Genomic DNA, 6,178 nt, shown 5'->3' on the forward strand with positions numbered 1-6,178 from the left:
ATAGCGGGACCAGAAATTCATCAAAGACTGGACTAAATTTATGAATTATTTAAAAGACAATGGTATTCAATTAAATACGTTGATAAGTTTTTCTCAATGTATTTATATACATTGTTTTTCTCAATACATTGTTTTTATATACATTGAGTTTTTCTCAATGTATTTATATAAAAACAATAAAAATGATATTATTATTTTTTTAAAATGGGAAGAATGATCTGCCTATGCCTGATACTGAATCGTTGCTAGCTAGCCAGTCTTGTGTTTTTCCACCCACCCAGTATGCCCCTTTCCAAGATAAATACTTCTGTCCATATCACACGGCCAGCAATGGTCAGGATCCTTTCCTTTGAACTGCTGTCCCAATGAACACCAACCGAGGCCACTTAGAAACCTGGTGTGCAAAGCCATCCCTGCTCATCTGCAAGAACTTTAGAGACAACGTGGTTCAAACAGCAGTTGAAAGATTGAAGGTCACAGCTTGGGTGTGTTATGCCAACAAGATCTAAAACAAGCCAATACTGCAGTTTGGATCGGTTCAGATCAGGCCATGTACTGCAGAAGGACAGGCAAGCATGTTAAGATTTGGATGGTACAACTGGGAGCACTAACTGGAAATCCCCAAGGATAGCCAAATCTTTCTAGTCCAGCATCCTGTTATCACAGTGGCCAGCCAGATATCTGGGGGAAAGCTGTAAGCAGGATTCAAGCACAAAAGCACTCTTCCACCACCCCATTCTTGTGTTTTCTGCCAACTGGTATTCAGAAGGACACTGCCTCTGAGTGGAGGCAAAGCACAGCCATCATGTTAAATGGTTCCAAAAGGCATACTGGAGCCTCAGATCAGAATGAATTCCTAAATTTGCTGCTACATTTTGTTATCACAATCTGTTTCATAATAATTTACACACCAAAGCTTCCTTCAGGTTGTGTCTCTGTAAATGTATTTCATGAAATCATGCTTCCTCTGGAAAAGGAAGTACGGGTATATTAGCTGTGGAAGAATTACTAATCTGATCCTCAAAGAGTGCTGTCTTGGGGCAATTTTTTGTTTCATATGGTGATCAGACCTTTAAGGTTGCACTACATAAATTGCAAGCTTGAAATAATTGAAAATGGGACTTGCTTTATACTGCAAGAAGACTATTCAGTAACCTTGTGTAAATAGAGCAGGTTTTGTAGCCTGTAATGGTCTTGGAACCTCTGCATAGAGATTCTCTACCTTGTTCAACAAAATTACTAGACTGATGGGTGTATTCTAAGGAGATGTGTAAGAAGAAAACCCATGACACGCGAATAGCTTGTCAAAGGGTGAACCCAGTGTTAGCAAGTCCTTTGTTTTAAAATTTATGGATGATCTTGGAATACTAGGACCTGTTTGAGAGCTTCTTTTTATAGGTGTCAGGATGGCCGAGCGGTCTAAGGCGCTGCGTTCAGGTCGCAGTCTCCCCTGGAGGCGTGGGTTCGAATCCCACTTCTGACAAACACATTTTCTTTGCTTCAGTGCTAATAACATGTTGCCAGCATTTTCCTCTGCAGTTCCCCACGTAATTTCTTTTTAAATCTGCGGTGTGTTTTGTGACTAAAGAAAGACTACGTATTCGAAACAATATTTCCCTCCTGTATTATTATTGCCATTCTTTAATGTAGTGTTCAGAGGTTGGAGGAAAGAAATACTTTTATTAAACTTTTTCTGAACGAGATATTGCCGAGGCGGCGGCAGACGGTCAGAAGCACAGAGCGGGGACCAAAGAGGTGCCCCCACCCCATTTCAGTAAGACATTGCGGGAGCAATGCCTAGTAGTTGCTGCAGAAGCTGCTAGCAGAGGCGAGAAGCAAAGCAACGCGATCTAGGGAGACGGTCTGCGAGCCTGGGATTCTTCTTAAAGGAACACGAGCCCTTTCAGATTATCCCCATTGCTTCATGCCCTCTCACGTTTGATATGAGGACGAGGTGGAGGCATGTTTGATGGCCCCGGAGAAATGCAGGCACTTTGCACATGCTCAGATGCACCATCTTTGCAGCGCACCATTGGTGTTGAGCCCCTGCTACTTAGGTGTGAGTAAGCGAGCATTGAGAGAGGCAGTTAAGAGGAGTAGCTTGTGGGTTGGTTGGATTGATAGCGTGCGACTTTCTCTGTTTACACATCGAAGGCTGGATTGAGTTTTGTGCTTTCTCTTTGAGCGCTTCCTTTTCTCGGGACAGGAACGCTTTGCTTAATCTGAATGCCACAGAGCAAAAACCATAGATAGAATAGCCATAAGATGATGCAGCCCCTGTACCTCTTTTGGTGGGGGGAAAAGCTTAAACTAGAAGAAGGAAAGGAACTCTTAAAGGCACCGCTGGGATTCGAACCCAGGATCTCCTGTTTACTAGACAGGCGCTTTAACCAGCTAAGCCACGGCGCCTATTGTTACATCATACCTTTATTGAGGCCTCCCCTAAAGAATAATTCAACTACTGTATTGCATTTCACAATGTAGGAATGTCTAAAAACCAGAATGGGAAAGTGCTGTTGTGCTCAAGTCCTGTTTGCTGGTTTCCAAAAGGCACCAGGCTGGCCACTATGCGGATACTAGGTGGTCGTTGAACCGACCTAGCAGAGCTCTTCTTGTATTCTTACGTTCCTCTTCCCTTCTCATGCATTTTGTATTACTATTAGATTCTGAGAGTGTGGGCAGAGTCTGCCTTATTTGTCACTTATCAGACCTTAGTAAAAAAAAAAAGTGCTTAATAAATGTTGGGTTTTTTTGTTATTTTTATTTTACAACCCCCCCCCCCAAAAAAAATCAATAACAACATCTTGCTTTATTTAGCAGGACAAATACTTCACCCACCCTCGCCTTTGTGGGGAACGTTCATAGGAGTCAAGTCAGGTAAAGCTCCATGAATGAATTGCAACCCACTTTTCCTCTTCCACGATATGAGATTGATATAGGAGATTTTAAGGAAAATCCACCCCCAGAACTCAACCCGGGATCCTTCCGAATAAGAAGCGAGTGGCTTCTAATTTTGCTTCAGGTCTTGCAGAAGAAATAAAGATCCTAAGAGGATATGATAAAATTGTGAAACTCGCTTCCCTCTTCAGCCGCCGAAAGGATAAACGTGTGCTGCATTCCGCTTGTAAACCTCTGATCCTTCCAGCTGAAGGTCCCCCTCCTCGCTTGCAGAAGCGGCAGTGAGCTGCCAAGAGGCGGAGGGAGCTCACCATTCATTCTTTGCAGAAAAACAGGCACCGATTATTCCCCTGGGTTTCTGCTTTTCTCCGCCGCTGCCTGTGCATGAGATTGGGCAGGAAACCGTCTCAATTCCCCTTCGCAATAAGAAAAATATGTGCGTTTTCAGAGTGCGGGCATCAGGGAAAATTCAAACTGCTGTATATTTAGTCTAATCTTGGAAAAAAAACACCCGAAACTTCACACTAGCATTGATTTTCTGGAAGGGGCAAAATCTAAGGAGCATTTTCAGCCATGGCCGGTTAGCTCAGTTGGTTAGAGCGTGGTGCTAATAACGCCAAGGTCGCGGGTTCGATCCCCGTACGGGCCAGCTAACTTTTCTTGCTACTTTCTTCCCTTTGGGGCAAACATTAGTTTTACAGATACAGTTGCTTTATTTTTATATTTATTCATGGAAATTTCCCCATAGGCTTTACTTTGTTCTCCAAGACGGTCTCTGCCCGGCAGTTGGCTTCTGCACCAAACTGACCAAACTGCGGGAGGCAGTGAAAGACAGGCGTCCATGGGGTCACGAAGAGTCGGACACGACTGAACAACAACAACAGCAGCAGCAACAACAAATAAAGTCTCTTTCTTCTGCATCATGTCTCCAATGCACTAAAATGCTTTCTTTTTTAATGGTTTGCTTGTGCATCCCTGATAAATTGCGTTAGAGAGGCTGGAGGAAAGAGGACTCCTTTGCATCCTTTTCCTCTAGAAAGACGGGAAACATTTCTAAAAGGGGAAAAAAAGAAGCAACAACTGGAAACAAAAGGTGGTTACCGTATTCTGCTTTTTTAAGGCCCAGAAAACAAGGTGAAAACTTTTGCCGTGACTCGGATTCGAACCGAGGTTGCTGCGGCCACAACGCAGAGTACTAACCACTATACGATCACGGCGCGCCACCACTGAGCTGGAAAAATTCTCCTGAAAAAGCTTACTTGAAAACGAATAGCAGCGAGAGTGTCAGTCTTTAACATTTCCCGGAATGTTGTAGGTACGTAATTAAATTGCGTAATACTGTTCATTAAGCAAAGTAAAAGCCTCATTCTGATTAATTAACTACCCGCATCCCTTCTGTGTTTTTTTTTTTAGCCTTGGTCCTGTTAATCCTTGTGTTCTGCATGCATTTACACTATTAGGAAATATTTTTCTTCTGACAGCCTAGATAGTTTTACTTCTGTAGAAGTATAAATGTAGTGGATGGTTTCCCACACATACCTTACCTTTAGAAGCCCACCCATTGCTCTGACATCTCTCCTGCCTCTTCCTTATTCAGGAAACGTAAAGAAAGTAGATCGTAAGATTTAGTAAATATGATTGTAGCATGTTGATGATGGGGAATCTTTTAGTTTCCTCTCCACCCTTCCTGCAGTTGGATAAAGCCCCTGATGTCACAGGGTAGCTTTCTTAATCCATAACTAATACAACAGCCTAGTTGCATGGCAGGGTGGGGGTATACCTCTCAAGTTTTTATTGAAACGTTTGCTTTTCCTATCTAAAAACACTTTTCAAAGGACCTAGTCTAGTTTATATAGAAAATAGGAGGCATCTTTGCTGGGGTTTTTTTGTCTGTAGAATCTTTTTTGTGACACTCAGGAATCTGAGTAAAACAAAATCAGGGAAGCCAAACAAGAATCACAACTCTTAAATATTAACAACTTAATGTAGGGCATAACATTTAAGGCAATTGAGCACATTTTTTTTTTACATCACCCATTGAAAGCAACAGTAAGAATTCCCCCTTGAGAGCATAATACATGTTGCAAAACACACTCAGCTTGCTTTCTTAAAAGTTGTTCTCAAATTACCTGTAGCTGTGTACAGCAGTGTGTTTTCAAACTTTCACAGAACCTATAAGTTAATATAGAATCACTACTTAAGATGCATTTTGGATGAGTGGGTACATCTGCACCCACCCTCAAAGAAAAGAGATCTTACGGCAAATACTGGTAAAAGCACTTTGTTTTGGTGTGTCTGTGCCTTTAGCAATAAATGCCTATTGAAGTTACCGCTGCTGCTTGAGAAGGTATTTGAATCCCAACTTGGGAGAAAGGCAGGATATAAATATATTAAATGCATAAATTTGAATATTGCTTTGGGTCATCCATGTGCCAGAAGAGACAAAACTTAAGCAGTGCATTTTCAAAACACTGGTCTGGTTCAAAATGCCACAAAAACTGAACTGTTAGAAGAGTGAAATTTAAGTTTTGCTTTTGACTACGAGGTACAATAGAGGGCAACATGATTTTATATAAACAACTAAGTTATACAGAGTAAGTGTCCCATGAAGAATGCATGAGCAAATGAAGTTAACTGGGTGGTTCTCAAGTGTCTTTGAGTTCTGAGATGTCCTAGAGGAGCTTGTTGGATCAGGATGAGGGGTGGGATGAATTACCTGCTCACAAGCCCAGGTAGGAACCCACCAGGCTGGCACGAGCCACATCAGGGGCCCAAGAACCATCACAGCAATGTGCATGCAAGTCCATCGATGAAGAATCCAATCCTGGGGAAGGCCCCATGTTCATATTGCCTTTGTATTTTGTATAGAACCACTTAAATTACTAACTACCTACTCATGACTTTTCATCACCTGTGATGATTGCCAGAAAACATAGCTCCCTAAAGCCTGAAAGAAAAATGACCAGCACACAGGTTTGTAGCCTCAGCTGCTTTATTCAGTTTCACAGTAAAGGATATGAAGTTCTGCTGGCAAACAGAACATGAAAGTCAACAGCATTTTGTAAGAGCACTGAATAAGTTATTAGGTTTTGTAGATTTGAAGACTGTGCAGGAGGGAGAATGGAAGACATGGAAAAATTCAAGGGGGGGGGGAATTCCCCTTTTAAACCAGGGGTTTAAAATGATTGGGGTGGTGAGAAATCTTGGAATAAATTGAAAACACTGTTGTGCAAAACTTTTTCTTGAGCAATATTTTCAAATAGTTACAGCCAACTAACAC

At 42.0% G+C, this 6,178-nt stretch overlaps 4 non-coding genes across 4 annotated transcripts; 2 read left to right on the forward strand and 2 right to left on the reverse strand.

Moving 5' to 3' along the window:
- Positions 1 to 1,400: 1,400 nt before the first annotated feature.
- On the forward strand, positions 1,401 to 1,483 carry TRNAL-CAG. The gene has a single exon. It is a non-coding gene; the product is annotated as a tRNA-Leu (tRNA).
- Positions 1,484 to 2,335: 852 nt separating this feature from the next.
- On the reverse strand, positions 2,336 to 2,409 carry TRNAT-AGU. The gene has a single exon. It is a non-coding gene; the product is annotated as a tRNA-Thr (tRNA).
- Positions 2,410 to 3,473: 1,064 nt separating this feature from the next.
- On the forward strand, positions 3,474 to 3,547 carry TRNAI-AAU. Its single transcript has one exon. It is a non-coding gene; the product is annotated as a tRNA-Ile (tRNA).
- Positions 3,548 to 4,043: 496 nt separating this feature from the next.
- TRNAH-GUG lies at positions 4,044 to 4,115 on the reverse strand. The gene has a single exon. It is a non-coding gene; the product is annotated as a tRNA-His (tRNA).
- Positions 4,116 to 6,178: the final 2,063 nt, after the last annotated feature.

Source organism: Lacerta agilis, chromosome 4, assembly GCF_009819535.1.
Source record: "Lacerta agilis isolate rLacAgi1 chromosome 4, rLacAgi1.pri, whole genome shotgun sequence".
NCBI lineage: Eukaryota > Metazoa > Chordata > Lepidosauria > Squamata > Lacertidae > Lacerta > Lacerta agilis.